Genomic DNA, 16,623 nt, shown 5'->3' on the forward strand with positions numbered 1-16,623 from the left:
GAACACAAGGCAGAACCAGTAAGAAGTCGCTTTTCCAGCACTCCGGCATTCTCCACTATCCCTGCTTTCTCTCCTAGTTTTACTCAGCCCAAAAGACCTTCTCAGTATTATGCCAACTTTGCTTTACCAGATTATAATCGTCAAGAACCTGTTACTCATGAGACAAGAAAACCCAAGGTGACAACCTCAACCTCTAGAGGAAAAGAAACACTCTACAAACATGACTCCTCTTCAGATTCTCAAGAAATCACTGAACCACCTCCATCAAGACAAAGAAAAGCAGATCTACCAGACCCAGAATCACAGCCTCCTAGTCAGCCTTTTCAGTCCTTAGCCATAACAACTAGACAAAAGGAAGAAGCACCAAACACCCCTTCTGAAGACTCTGCCTCAGAAGCATCAGACACCCATTCTGAAGACTTTGCCTCAGAATCATCTCAACAGGAGTCCCTCCCCGGTACAGAACAACACATGAATGATTTTTCAGAAGCCTTTATGGTAAACTTCAAAAATGAAGAATACTTTTATGAAGAACCAATAGATGAAGAATTTACATCTGAAAAACCAAAGATTCATAGTGGACCATGGTTCAATCTAGATGGTCTATCCATGGAGCAAAGAAGGAAGAAACTTCTAGAGTTCGGAGCTTGGCTGGACACTCAACTCCTGAAGCCAGAATCAGACTCTTACAAAGTTATAGAAGAATTTTGTTGCCGAATGACAGGAACTCTGAAGGATTGGTACATGTATTTGAGTCCTCTCAGACAGGATGAGCTCCACAGGCTTGAAGATTCCAAGAAAGTTCTTGGAGTACTACATCAAGAGTTCATTGGAGATATAGATATTCTTGCTAGAAAAAGTAGACAAGAATATAATGAAATGAGATGCTGTTCATTGAAGATCAAGGACTTGGAAAAACATTTTCAAAGAATGTCCCAAAGATTCTATCAGCTCAATGGTTTCAATGACCCTAGCATCAAACATACATATGTTTCCTCTTTACCTCAAGAGCTTCAACCCAAAATTCACAGAATAATAGGAACAGCTGGCAGAGAAATTGATTCTATGACCTTCGGGAAAATTCATCAAACGACTCTAGAAGCCTTGGAAGAATTATGCAGCTTACATCAACACTTTTCAGAAATGTTGGAGCAAAAGTCCAAATTTGGGAAAGCTTGCAAGAAAAACTATCTAGAGATTGGATGCAAGAAAGAAAAATGCCATTGCCCACCAAAGCGAAAGAAAGACCATAAATCAAAGTCTTCAAACTTGTCCAAATCAAAAAAGAAGACAAAGTTTTTCAAGCCAAAGCAAGCCAGAGGAAAGAAGACGGGTCAGAGATGTTTCGCTTGTGGAAATAAGGGACACTATTCAAAAAATTGTCCCAATAAACCAGAAAAAGCTGCAAAGATGATAGACTCTCTCAACCCTGAAGAAGCAGACCTTGAGTCCTTATACTCAGAACAGAGCTCTGCAGATGAAAAAACCGCCTTTGCCCTCCGAGAAGACTCTGAAGAGGAAAGCAACTCTGACTCAGAAGAAAAGAATGAAGTACCAGTCTACTTCCTAAAACAAGTAGCCAGCTCTTTACCTACTCCTCCACTTCCTTGTGTTGAGATTCAAGTACTTGCTTCCAAGTTTGCCCATCCAAAAAAGGCTATCGCCTATATGGATACAGGTTCCCAAGTTACCATGATGAATCCCAGTGTGCTTCCTCCAGAAGCATGGACTACTCATGCGGCATTCTTCATGGCTGCTGATGGAAAGATCTTCAGAACAGACTTGATAACAAAAGAAAAGATAGGCATCAAGTTTTTCCAGGAATGTGTAGTCTGGAGTAAAGTAATTGGAAGAAGGCTCCCTAACAAAGACATTGTTATCGGATTTGATGTCTACTCAGCAGCTGACAGACTTCAGATACTTCCCAGGGGAGTAAAATTCAAAAGGGAATTCAAGCCATACTCCACCACAGTGAAGATGTACTCTCTCTCCAAAACTCCTGTCGGATATGAAGAAATAAAAGCCAAGTTACTCAGATTGTGTGCAGACTCTCATGAAGAGTTTCATCATCCCAATCCTTTATGGAAAAACAAAGATTTCTTTGTTGAACTTCCATTCAAACTCAATGAAGATATAAATCCGACCAAAGCCACTCACCCAGGGATGATTCCTTCTGACTATACCCTTGCCCGAGAAGAATGTAATCAACAACTTCAACAAGGCCTTATAGAACCAACCAAGTCTGTATGGGCTTGCCAAGCTTTTTATGTGGACAAAAGATCTGAGAAAATCAGGGGAAAAAAGAGATTGGTCATAGATTACAAACCTCTTAACCATTTTCTCAAGGATGACAAATTCCCTATCCCAAAGATTGCCACCCTAAATTCCTTCATAAAAGATTGCCACCCTAAATTCCCTATCCCATGACTCGAATCTTTGAGCCCATCCTTGACAATGCACTCATCTATATTGATGATATCCTTCTATTCTCAAAAGATGAATAAGCCCACAAAGCCTTGTTGGCCCAATTCTATCAGATAGCCCAAACCTATGGCATCATGCTCTCAGAAAAGAAAAGCCAAATAGCCCAAACCGAAATAGACTTCCTAGGGATGCATTTTTCTCAAGGGAAGTACCAACCTCAGCCTCACATTGTTCAAGAACTCTTAAACTTTCCAGATGAAAACCTCACCATCAAACAAATCCAGCAGTTTCTGGGAATAATCAACTATATCAAAAACTTCATACCCAAACTTGCCAAATACACCAGCCAACTTTCCTTGTTGCTCAAGAAAAATCCCCCGTCCTGGGGAGTGAAACAAACCAAAGGAGTCAAAGCCCTAAAAAGAGTAGCACAAAACCCTCCTGCTTTAAAAATACCCGGCAATGGCAAGAGAATTCTTCAAACAGGCGCCAGTGATCATTACTGGGGAGCTGTTTTGATAGAAGAAACTAACAACAGAAAGTATTACTGTGGTCATGCCAGTGGACAGTTCAAAGAAGCAGAAAAACACTACCATACCACCTACAAGGAAGCCTTGGCAGTAAAGCTTGGGATACAAAAGTTTGATTTCCATCTCAGAGGCCACCATTTTGAAGTTCATATGGATAACTCCTCTTTTCCTAAAATCCTAGAGTTCAAAAACAAGATGCCACCAGACCCTCAAACCCTTCGCCTCAAAGATTGGTTTTCCAGATATGACTTTACAGTAAAACACATCAAAGGAAAACAAAACATTGTCCCAGATCTTCTATCCAGACCCAACAAACCAATCCAACTCTTCACCCGTAACCATTCCTTCCCTCTGATTATGATGATCAGGTCTCTACCATCTGGAGCAACCACCTTCAAAGACTTTCCCCCAGGATTAAATCCATCCTGTCCACTTTCTGAGATTCAAGATTATGCCAGAAGGAACATTTTTAAAATCATGATAACCATTAAAACCATACCAGACATCTCCCCTGTCAATCCTGATACCCCATTTTATTTACCTTTTTTAATAAATCCTAAGGTCCAATTCACTAATGATCACTTGTGGTATTTATGGTGTACTACTTGTCTGTATGTTATGCCAGTTCTCATTCCTACCGAAGCAATGTACCATTATCTGATGGAACCCAACAATCATGGATCATTAATCTGGACAGCCCTTCAATGGTATTCTCCTCTTGAAAAATGGAGAAAAGAACTTGAAAAAGCCTTGCACGAGTTATACAAATTCAAATTTAAAGGAGATTTGTTCAAGTTTAAAACAGTTTTCATTTTGCACAAACCATATGAAACAGATCCAAGAACAAATTTCTTGGTCAGCAAACCTCAATGTACACTATGGGAAACTGTTAATGATTGTCCGTTAGATCCAAAGATAAGTTAGGAATTAAGAAGTTTCATGGGACTTATGAATTTTCATAATCCTAAGAAAACTACCATTAGTACTACTTGCATTAGCCATGGTAATCTTCCTCCTCAACTCCAACCAGTGGAGTTAGGTGAAAGCTCTACCCAGACTAAGGATGATCAGATGGTGATTGACGAATATGAAGCCCAATGGATTAAAGATCATCCTCAAGCTAGTTCAAGCAAACCCACGGTAGGAGATCTAGAATATGAAGCACTATTCCCTTATCAGAAAGAAGATTCTCCAGACCAAAATATGTCACCAAGTCATGAGCCCATCATAAAGCACTACTAACGTGGCACGAAGATTAGAAAGCCTACAATTTCGTTCAAGATTCCATCCGGATTTTCGGGCTTTCTTTAAAGTTAATTATTTTATGTCGGCCATTTGTATAAATGTGTGGGCCACTCTTTTGTTTGTTTCTGTGTGTTTGTTTGTGTCGGCAGCCGTATATTAGCTGTCCTCTAGATAAGAAGGAATCTCTTCTTTTTTGACTCATGTCGATGGGGCCCAATGAGCACCCGGTGATCAAATTATTGAGGTTCTCTTCCTTACCTGGTTCCTATATATAAGGACCATTTGTATCTCTTAGGAAGGCATCGAAAAATAAATAAAACCTCCTATATGTTTTCTACAATCATGTTCTTCTAATTTCCTCTTTCTTTCTGAAAATCTTATCTAATATATTCATATCATGATAACCCTCCAGTAGAGTCATACATAATGAACTCTATGATCAATGATCCATGCTACGGTCCTCGGTACCTGGAGACTTGTAAGTCCACAGGGGTTGGCAGTTTGTCTAAGGGTATGAGGCTCCCGGCCAGTAGTGGTATCAGAGATAAAACATAGGAGGTTATCATGATATGAATATATTAGATAAGATTTTCAGAAAGAAAGAGGAAATTAGAAGAACATGATTGTAGAAAACATAGGAGGTTTTATTTATTTTTCGATGCCTTCCTAAGAGATACAAATGGTCCTTATATAGAGGAACCAGGTAAGGAAGAGAACCTCAATAATTTGATCATCGGGTGCTCATTGGGCCCCATCGACATGAGTCAAAAAAGAAGAGATTCCTTCTTATCTAGAGGACAGCTAATATACGGCTGCCGACACAAACAAACAAACAGAAACAAACAAAAGAGTGGCCCACACATTTATACAAATGGCCGACATAAAATAATTAACTTTAAAGAAAGCTCGAAAATCCGGATGGAATCTTGAACGAAATTGTAGGCTTTCTAATCTTCGTGCCACGTTAGTAGTGCTTTATGATGGGCTCATGACTTGGTGACATATTTTGGTCTGGAGAATCTTCTTTCTGATAAGGGAATAGTGCTTCATATTCTAGATCTCCTACTGTGGGTTTGCTTGAACTAGCTTGAGGATGATCTTTAATCCATTGGGCTTCATATTCGTCAATCACCATCTGATCATCCTTAGTCTGAGTAGAGCTTTCACCTAACTCCACTGGTTGGAGTTGAGGAGGAAGATTACCATGGCTAATGCAAGTAGTACTAATGGTGGTTTTCTTAGGATTATGAAAATTCATAAGTCCCATGAAACTTCTTAATTCCTGACTTATCTTTGGATCTAACGGACAATCATTAACAGTTTCCCATAATGTACATTGAGGTTTGCTGACCAAGAAATTTGTTCTTGGATCTGTTTCATATGGTTTGTGCAAAATGAAAACTGTTTTAAACTTGAACAAATCTCCTTTAAATTTGAATTTGTATAACTCGTGCAAGGCTTTTTCAAGTTCTTTTCTCCATTTTTCAAGAGGAGAATACCATTGAAGGGCTGTCCAGATTAATGATCCATGATTGTTGGGTTCCATCAGATAATGGTACATTGCTTCGGTAGGAATGAGAACTGGCATAACATATAGACAAGTAGTACACCATAAATACCACAAGTGATCATTAGTGAATTGGACCTTAGGATTTATTAAAAAGGTAAATAAAATGGGGTATCAGGATTGACAGGGGAGATGTCTGGTATGGTTTTAATGGTTCTCATGATTTTAAAAATGTTCCTTCTGGCATAATCTTGAATCTCAGAAAGTGGACAGGATGGATTTAATCCTGGGGGAAAGTCTTTGAAGGTGGTTGCTCCAGATGGTAGAGACCTGATCATCATAATCAGAGGGAAGGAATGGTTACGGGTGAAGAGTTGGATTGGTTTGTTGGGTCTGGATAGAAGATCTGGGACAATGTTTTGTTTTCCTTTGATGTGTTTTACTGTAAAGTCATATCTGGAAAACCAATCTTTGAGGCGAAGGGTTTGAGGGTCTGGTGGCATCTTGTTTTTGAACTCTAGGATTTTAGGAAAAGAGGAGTTATCCATATGAACTTCAAAATGGTGGCCTCTGAGATGGAAATCAAACTTTTGTATCCCAAGCTTTACTGCCAAGGCTTCCTTGTAGGTGGTATGGTAGTGTTTTTCTGCTTCTTTGAACTGTCCACTGGCATGACCACAGTAATACTTTCTGTTGTTAGTTTCTTCTATCAAAACAGCTCCCCAGTAATGATCACTGGCGTCTGTTTGAAGAATTCTCTTGCCATTGCCGGGTATTTTTAAAGCAGGAGGGTTTTGTGCTACTCTTTTTAGGGCTTTGACTCCTTTGGTTTGTTTCACTCCCCTGGACGGGGGATTTTTCTTGAGCAACAAGGAAAGTTGGCTGGTGTATTTGGCAAGTTTGGGTATGAGGTTTTTGATATAGTTGATTATTCCCAGAAACTGCTGGATTTGTTTGATGGTGAGGTTTTCATCTGGAAAGTTTAAGAGTTCTTGAACAATGTGAGGCTGAGGTTGGTACTTCCCTTGAGAAAAATGCATCCCTAGGAAGTCTATTTCGGTTTGGGCTATTTGGCTTTTCTTTTCTGAGAGCATGATGCCATAGGTTTGGGCTATCTGATAGAATTGGGCCAACAAGGCTTTGTGGGCTTATTCATCTTTTGAGAATAGAAGGATATCATCAATATAGATGAGTGCATTGTCAAGGATGGGCTCAAAGATTCGAGTCATGGCCTTTTAAAATAGGGATGGAGCTACTTTGAGTCCAAAAGGCACAACTTTCCATTGGTATTGGGCATTGGGGATGCAGAATGCTGTCTTGTGGCGATCTTTTGGATCAATGCCTAGCTGCCAAAAGCCTGACTTGAGATCAAACTTGGAAAAGATCTAGGCATCTTTTATGAAGGAATTTAGGGTGGCAATCTTTGGGATAGGGAATTTGTCATCCTTGAGAAAATGGTTAAGAGGTTTGTAATCTATGACCAATCTCTTTTTTCCCCTGATTTTCTCAGATCTTTTGTCCACATAAAAAGCTTGGCAAGCCCATTCAGACTTGGTTGGTTCTATAAGGCCTTGTTGAAGTAGTTGATTACATTCTTCTCGGGCAAGGGTATAGTCAGAAGGAATCATCCCTGGGTGAGTGGCTTTGGTCGGATTTATATCTTCATTGAGTTTGAATGGAAGTTCTACAAAGAAATCTTTGTTTTTCCATAAAGGATTGGGATGATGAAACTCTTCATGAGAGTCTGCACACAATTTGAGTAACTTGGCTTTTATTTCTTCATATCCGACAGGAGTTTTGGAGAGAGAGTACATCTTCACTGTGGTGGAGTATGGCTTGAATTCCCTTTTGAATTTTACTCCCCTGGGAAGTATCTGAAGTCTGTCAGCTGCTGAGTAGACATCAAATCCGATAACAATGTCTTTGTTAGGGAGCCTGCTTCCAATTACTTTAGTCCAGACTACACATTCCTGGAAAAACTTGATGCCTATCTTTTCTTTTGTTATCAAGTCTGTTTTGAAGATCTTTCCATCAGCAGCCATGAAGAATGCCGCATGAGTAGTCCATGCTTCTGGAGGAAGCACACTGGGATTCATCATGGTAACTTGGGCACCTGTACCAATATAGGCGATAGCCTTTTTTGGATGGGCAAACTTGGAAGCAAGTACTTGAATCTCAACACAAGGAAGTGGATGAGTAGGTAAAGAGCTGGCTACTTGTTTTAGGAAGTAGACTGGTACTTCATTCTTTTCTTCTGAGTCAGAGTTGCTTTCTTCTTCAGAGTCTTCTTGGAGGGCAAAGGCGGTTTTTCATCTGCAGAGCTCTGTTCTGAGTATAAGAACTCAAGGTCTGCTTCTTCAGGGTTGAGAGAGTCTATCATCTTTGCAGCTTTTTCTGGTTTATTGGGACAATTTTTTGAATAGTGTCCCTTCTTTCCACAAGCGAAACATCTCTGACCCGTCTTCTTTCCTCTGGCTTGCTTTGGCTTGAAAAACTTTGTCTTCTTTTTTGATTTGGACAAGTTTGAAGACTTTGATTTATGGTCTTTCTTTCGCTTTGGTGGGCAATGGCATTTTTCTTTCTTGCATCCAATCTCTAGATAGTTTTTCTTGCAAGCTTTCCCAAATTTGGACTTTTGCTCCAACATTTCTGAAAAGTGTTGATGTAAGCTGCATAATTCTTCCAAGGCTTCTAGAGTCGTTTGATGAATTTGCCCAAAGGTCATAGAATCAATTTCTCTGCCAGCTGTTCCTGTTATTCTGTGAATTTTGGGTTGAAGCTCTTGAGGTAAAGAGGAAACATATGTATGTTTGAGGCTAGGGTCATTGAAACCATTGAGCTGATAGAATCTTTGGGACATTCTTTGAAAATGTTTTTCCAAGTCCTTGATCTTCAATGAATAGCATCTCATTTCATAATATTCTTGTCTACTTTTTCTAGCAAGAATATCTATATCTCCAATGAACTCTTGATGTAGTACTCCAAGAACTTTCTTGGAATCTTCAAGCCTGTGGAGCTCATCCTGTCTGAGAGGACTCAAATACATGTACCAATCCTTCAGAGTTCCTGTCATTCGGCAACAAAATTCTTCTATAACTTTGTAAGAGTCTTGTCATACCCCAATTTTTGACCTAAGGACCCTACATTCATACACCGACACATGTCACCTAACCCTGATCAATCCCCGATTTTCAGTGAAAAATTCGGCAGAGAGGTATTTTAAAATACCTCATATTTGGTTCCGAGTCGGGCCCTCTTCTCACATTTTTATTATTTTCATTAGTCTTTTTTTTTTAATTTTAATTCATTTCCATCTTTTATTTTTCATTTTTTTTATTATTATTATTCATTACCTATATTTTTATTTTACTCTTTTGTTTTAATTTTAGCATTTATCCTTTTTATTTATTTTTATTTTTATTTTATATATTTAGATGATAAGTCCAAAGAATGTCCCAATCCAAAAAAATATGTATATTTATCCTTTTATTTATTTTTATTCCAAAAAAACAGCCCCATATCCAACAATGCAATCTGTCACACGTATCCTTGTATTCCAATCCAAACCACCATTTTTTCTCCTCTTTTAACAAACCTTAAAACCCTAACGCCGGTACTATAAAACCACACACATAAACCTGCAGAGAGGAGGGAATTTTTGGAGCAGCGCAGCTTTCTTTTCCCCTTTTCATTTCCATTTTTTTCCTTTCAATCAAAGGTTCAAAGATCTCTCAGCCTCTCACTTCTAAACTTTTTTGTTATGGTTAATTTATCTCTTGCAATTGTTCTTTCTTTTAATCTTAACTGTTTTTTTCTTCGGTGAAAGTTTGTATTATTGAATCAATCATGTGATGAGAAAGACTGAAACAATATGATGGAATCATTCCATGATTCCTATTAATTTAGGTCTCTGATGATTTTTTTTTCATTTTGTTTCTTCATGTTTATTTATTTATTTTTTCTTTCGATATTTGTTTATGGTCCATCTTTTTGTTTCATAATTTTATTTATTTTTCGTTTGGTTTGAAACAAAAGAAACGTGATTTGATGATGTTACGTTTGTCCATGTTTCTACAGCCTTTACCAAATCCTGATCTTTCAAACAATTTCTATTTTTTACTAATTTATTGCTATTCTTTTTGCTTATCGTGTTTGTTTGGCTCTGTGATATTTTGCTTTTGTTGCAGTATGCTGTTCTGATTCAAATCATGAACAAATATCATATTACAATTGAGAGCTACAACATTAATCTGTTCTTTTGTCTTATGAATTTGTATTGCTGATGAATTAGGATAGATTTCATTTGTTTTGTTTATATGCTATTTCACTTGGTTTGAATCACGTATGTTAAATTTTTTTTTATTATTTTTTTTGCCTCGTTTGTTTTGTTCTGGAAATGGAAAGATTATACATTTTTTTTATTTATTATTTAATTTATTTAGTGTTTAATACTTCTTAGTATCTATTTCTTTCTTCTAGTTTATTTAGGTGTAACATCACCTCATGCATTTTGACCTTTTTTTGTTTCGTTTTGTCCTTTATTTTATTTTTAGCATATTTATTTATTTTATACCATATGCATCATTGAAGCATTAGAATGTTCTTAGGACTAATGTAAAATTGTTCATGCATTATTAGTTTAGGTTTATTATCATGCATATTTATCTTTTGCACACAATTTAGAATGTAAAAATAGGCTTTAATGTAACTTTTTTTTTTTTGCAGACCATAGAATGTATTAATAGGGTTTTTGTAATAGCTTAGGTGCATGTGTGCGTGCGTGTGTGTATGCCTCTATCTTTCATGCTTGCTAGCTTAGGTTAAAGGTTCTAGTGGTGGTCCGACGCCACCATAAGGTACCTACGCGTTTTATTTTATGCTCCGTTAGTTTAATTCCTATTCCAATTATTTGAAAACAACAAAAACATAGCAAATAACTAAAACACAAAAATATTTTTCCTAAAATAAACCTTGATCTTAAATCAAGTGACGTCTTTTTTTATTTTCTTTCCTTAATCAAACTTCAATCAATTTAATCATATTTCAAGTCATTTTTCTTTAATATAAAAAATACAAACATATTCATTTTGCCATTTGGCTTTTCCATTTTAAAACCTTTTTCAAACTAATAAAAAAAACACACAACCAATCAAACGTCAGTTTTTTAACCACGAACTACGTGACTTTGATCCCTCACGGGTACGTAGGCAGAGGACTTTGTTCTTCCAAATCAATAAAATGTAGATAACTAGGTCTCCTTTCTTTTATCATTTCAAATTCTATTTTTTTTTTCTTCAAAAAACAAGCAAGTTATAGCACATTAATTAAGTGAAACCAAGAGGTTCCCGTAGAGTACTACGGACATAAAGGGTGCTAATACCTTTCCTTTATGCAACTAACCCCCGAACCCTAAATCTTTTCAAAATGGGGTGTTTGAACTTTTTTCCCCTTTTCATTAAAAAATAAAATGTTCAGTCGTGAAATAATTAGTGAGTCAAAAGCTAATCAAATAGCCTTGATCTCCGAAAAATGACGCGAAAAGTCTGATCCTGGCTTCAGGAGTTGAGTGTCCAGCCAAGCTCCGAACTCTAGAAGTTTCTTCCTTCTTTGCTCCATGGATAGACCATCTAGATTGAACCATGGTCCACTATGAATCTTTGGTTTTTCAGATGTAGATTCTTCATCTATTGGTTCTTCATAAAAGTATTCTTCGTTTTTGAAGTTTACCATAAAGGCTTCTGAAAAATCATTCATGTGTTGTTCTGTACCGGGGAGGGACTCTTGTTGAGATGATTCTGAGGCAAAGTCTTCAGAATGGGTGTCTGATGCTTCTGAGGCAGAGTCTTCAGAAGGGGTGTCTGGTGCTTCTTCCTTTTGTCTAGTTGTTATGGCTAAGGACTGAAAAGGCTGACTAGGAGGCTGTGATTCTGGGTCTGGTAGATCTGCTTTTCTTTGTCTTGATGGAGGTGGTTCAGTGATTTCTTGAGAATCTGAAGAGGAGTCATGTTTGTAGAGTGTTATGAGTGTTTCTTTTCCTCTAGAGGTTGAGGTTGTCACCTTGGGTTTTCTTGTCTCATGAGTAACAGGTTCTTGATGATTATAATCTGGTAAAACAAAGTTGGCATAATACTAAGAAGGTCTTTTGGGCTGAGTAAAACTAGGAGAGAAAGCAGGGACAGTGGAGAATGCCGGAGTGCTGGAAAAGCGACTTCTTACTGGTTCTGCCTTGTGTTCTTTGGATGCTTGTATGAAGTCATCCATCTCCTTCAGTTGTTTTTGCAGCGTCCTAATCTCTCTTTCCTTTTGGTCAAAAGCTTTACCAAACATTCTTTCATCCAGCATGGTCCTTAGATCACGATCTAGCTTTGCTACTTCTTCTTTGAGCTCCTTATAATGCCTTTGCATTTTATGAGATAGGACTTTAAGATCTTGATCTGTTTCCTCCATCTTTTCTGTGACTTTTTCTAACTTCTCTCCCATGGTTTGGAGACTTTCATTCTGAGCAATTATATTTTCTGATTGCCAGTTGAGAACTTCCTCTGCCCGAGACAAAGGCTTGAACTTTCCATCGGGATGGACTTTATTGGGTTGTATGAAAGGTTTGGAAGCTCTGTTTGTCACAGGTAGGGGTGTTCAAAACCGAACCAACCCAATAGAAAAACCGCCAACCAAACCAATCCAAACCGAAACCGCAAAAAACCGCACTTGGTTCGGATGAATTCGAATGACTTTTGCAATGAACCGCGCGGTTCGGTTTGGTTTGCGGTTTGCATCTCAGCAACCGAACCAAACCAAACCAAACCGCAAGAATAATGAATATTACTTAAACATGTAATATCTCAATTACATAGCCCAAGAATAATCTCTTTTGATTCGATTTTTCCATTGTTGCACCATCAGATTTTATTCTAATTCCTTTCCATCTTATTCAATTCATTTCCAGTGATGAATTTGATTCCTTTTCTTCCCAATAATTTGATTCATGCTTATGTTTCTTCTTAATTTTACCTATTTTAATATAAGTTTTACCTAATATTTTATCATGTAAACAACAAATAAAATGTCCTATGTTTATTTTGTAAAAAGTTGGCAATATTATAGTTAATGTAATATTTTTTTTTATCTCATGATAAACCGCACAAACCGAACCAATCCAATCCGCATTGGTTTGGTTTGGTTTGGTTTGGATGACTTTTTAAAAATCAACCGAACCAAACCAAACCGCATGCTTTTTTATCTCGCGGTTTGGATGACTTTTATGCTCAAAACCGAACCAAACCGCACCGCGAACACCCCTAGTCACAGGATCAATTTTCCTTTCTAAAGCAGGAAATTGTTGTTCATATTGAGAGGACGAAGATGTATACATGAAACAGGGGATAGGTTCAAGGTTTTCAGTAGTTTTGTAAGGCTTACAATGGTCATGAGGAGACCAAGTAACTAAATCAGGATCATCGGGTGGTATCAATTTTTCTTCTCTAAGGATTCTTAGAGCCTCTTCATAGATTGGAAGAGGTGGAGCCTTTTTATGAATTCCTACCCATGGACCATTGTCTGGGTCAGATCTCCTTTGAGGAGTGATTGGTGGTTTGCACCTGCCTTTCTTTTTACTTTTCTTTGGGGTAATGATATTTTGGTCCATATCATCATCGTGCATCCAACAGTCACATTCTGGATCGCACATGTCAGGATTGACATCCCAAATGAAGTGTCCATCTATTTTGTCTGTATAGATGGGATCTCCCTTGGCTGTTACTGCATAGATAGGGCACTAGTCTTCTTTGAGAATTGGTTCAATCATCATGGATTGAAAAATGGAAGATGATGAACTTGGTTTCTCTTCTATGGGTTTGAAGATGGTCTTGACTGACTTGTCAACAGATGATCTTCTGAAATTGGCTTCTTGTGTTTGTAACGGTCTCCTGTCTTCTTGCATCTTTTCATAATTTGTGATCCATTCTAATGGAATTAGCTGGATCAATTCTTCTCTAGAGATTTTTCTCGAGATCTGGACTATGGAGGAAATTTCATCTTCTCTGCTAGCAAGAACTAACAGGGAGTCTGATCCGCATCCTGTTAGAGGCAGATCTATGGAATGGTTCTGAAGGCGGTAGATTATCTGGTGGTGCAGGGTGGCTGTCAAGGCTTCTGGTACCTGGTCAGATCCGGTGATCTGGATCTGTACTTTTAGCCTGGTGGATAACGTGGTGTCTTTGAGACTCACGTTGTAATTAGGAAAGATAGTAAGGACGACGCTCCCAGCATGCAGCGAGGTCAAAACAGTTCCTATGACAGCATTTTCATAATGAAGGTAGCTTGAATCAAGCAGGGCTACCTTACAGAAGATTGGTTGGTTTTTTCTTCCATGGAGGGAAAAAATCAACCTTACGGCCCCAAAGTGGAGCGTTGTGTATCCTTCTGTTTTCCAGTGATCTATCAGATCCTGAGGGATCTCCAAATCAACATATTGTTCCTGGTTTGTGGCTTTAAGAGTGCATTGATCCAACCTGGAAGATTGGATATATTCCTTCATGTTTGGGCGGTTTGTAGAGATAAGATTTCTGATGGTCCTGGTTAAGGATTTTTGTCTCTTAAAGATATTGTACGGGCTAAGAAGAGGAGGTATAGTTTCAGCTACTTGAACATCCTCAGGAACATAAGAATATTCAATTAGATTTTCTATTTTATGAGAGTTGGTTTTCTTAAAGGTTTTTGGGAGAGTTATGGCGGAAGATTGAGTGATGGGTTTGGTTGAGCTGCTAGTGGTTGTACAAATATCATTTCTCATCAAAAAAAAATGTTAAGATAACAATTTTATTGCTTCTCTTCAACAAAGTCACGAAAATCAAGTATCTTATGGGCAAAGATAGAAAATCAACTAGAGAAATTTTAAGTTGTTGTGTATTTATTTTTTAAAAGTTTGAAAATTGTCATTTTCATCACAAATTTTAAGATAACAATTTTATTATTAGTTTTTTAACTTGTGTTCGTAGAGCATTTGCTAATAATACCTTTAATATTATTGGTCCAAAAATATTTCTTATTCTTTATCAAAATAATATCTATTATTAATTCTTGGGTTAATTAAGTTTATAGTCCTTATAAATATCTGCAATTTTGTTTTTAGTCCCTATAAAAACAAATCACACTTTTTAGTTCCTACAAAAATTTTCGTTTGTGTTTTTAGTCCCTGTTAAATTAAAATTTGTTTAATTATGCTTAAATTTTTAAATTTTTGAAAGATTTTTTTACAGACATGTTCATAATATCGTAAGACACTCTTTTATAAAATCTTTTAGTATTTTAACATGTAATGAATTAAATATGAATTTTTCTAAAAGCCAAAATTTCAAGATTATATTAATGAAAATTTGGACCTAATAATAAAATTTTGAGTTACTTCTTTGCGGAAGAACTTTGTATAATGATCTAAATAAGTATGTAAAAAATATGTTAAAAATTTAAAAGTTTAAGCACAATTAAGCAAATTTTAATTTTACAAGCACTAAAAGTATGTGTTGGTCCCTGTTAAATTAAAATTTGTTTAATTCTACTTAAACTTTTATATTTTTAAATGATTTTTAACAGACAAGTTAAGAACATTATAATAATCTCTTTTATAAAAAATTAGAATTTTTTAATATGTGGAAAATGATCTACCAGATAGGTACATACCTCTTAAGGTAACCTCTGCAGACAATGACATGCTGACTGCCAATCCCTTAGCAGAGGAAATCAAGACTGCAGTGTTTGATTTAAGTGGTGACTCTGCCCCAGGGCCAAATGGGTTTCCAGGCCATTTCTATCATCATTTTTTGCACATTATAGGCAATGATGTGGTTAAATCCACTCAATATTTTTTTACACACAACTATATTATGCCTAATCTCAATTCTAACCTGATCATTCTCATACCCAAAATAGCTGGTGCTAACAAATCAGATAACTTCAGGCCTATAGCCTTTGCCAACTTTCAGTTTAAAATCATCACAAAACTTCTGGATGATAGATTGGGAGTCATAGCATCCAGAAACATTTCTATCCACCAGAGAGGATTCATCCCTGGAAGACACATATATGATTGTATCATGACTGCATCAGAGGCTGTGAACATACTGCACAAGAAATCATATGGGGGAAATATAGCCTTGAAGATTGATGTAAAGAAGGCTTTTGATACAATTAACTGGAAGTTTTTAATTCATGTTCTCAAGTGCTTTGGTTTCAATCAGCTTTTCTGTGATTGGATATTAAACATTCTTAACTCAGCAAAAATCTCCATCAACATTAATGGGAAAGCAGTTGGCTTCTTCAATTGTTCCAGAGGAGTCAGACAGGAGGACCCCCTCTCCCCTTTACTTTTTTGCATAGCTGAGGAAGTCTTAAGCAGGGGAATTGAAGCTGTGGTGTTAGAAGGCAGGTTAACTCAAATCAATGCTTCCAGAACCCTCTCCATTCCCAGCCATTGCCTGTATGCTGATGACATACTTATCTTTTGTAAAGGCTCTTTAACCAATGTTAGAAACATTATGCATCTGTTCGAGCAATATGGGGAATATTCAGGTCAGTTGGTTAATGCTCAAAAAAGCAAGTTCTACACTGGTGGTATTACTTTATCTAGAATCCACACTATAGCCTCCATTACAGAGTTCAACCATGGGAGCTTACCATTCACTTGCTTAGGCATTCCTCTTTTTAAAGGAAAGCCTAAGGCTTCACATCTGAGACCTATTGCTGATATAATTAAACACAAGCTTAGTGCTTGGAAAGGGAGACTCCTAACTATCATGGGAAGAGTACAGCTTACTTCATGAGATTGCTAGAAATATGAGGAACTTTTTATGGAGTGGTACTATTGATCAAAGGAAACTATCTACTGTAGCTTGGTCAACCATCTGCAAGCCTAGGGAAGAAGGA

General features: G+C 37.2%; 1 long non-coding RNA gene and 1 other non-coding gene across 2 annotated transcripts; both read left to right on the forward strand.

Annotated features, from left to right (window-relative positions):
* The first annotated feature begins 8,888 nt into the window (after positions 1–8,888).
* Positions 8,889–10,167, forward strand: LOC146916619 (uncharacterized). The gene is made up of 2 exons (XR_015015172.1): positions 8,889–9,424; positions 9,894–10,167. It is a non-coding gene; the product is annotated as an uncharacterized LOC146916619 (long non-coding RNA).
* On the forward strand, positions 9,549–9,625 carry LOC146916620 (small nucleolar RNA Z199). The gene has a single exon (XR_015016905.1). It is a non-coding gene; the product is annotated as a small nucleolar RNA Z199 (small nucleolar RNA).
* Positions 10,168–16,623: the final 6,456 nt, after the last annotated feature.

This window comes from Medicago sativa, chromosome 6 (assembly GCF_051527215.1).
Source record: "Medicago sativa cultivar Bolivia chromosome 6, Bolivia_mono, whole genome shotgun sequence".
Taxonomy (NCBI): Eukaryota; Viridiplantae; Streptophyta; class Magnoliopsida; order Fabales; family Fabaceae; genus Medicago; species Medicago sativa.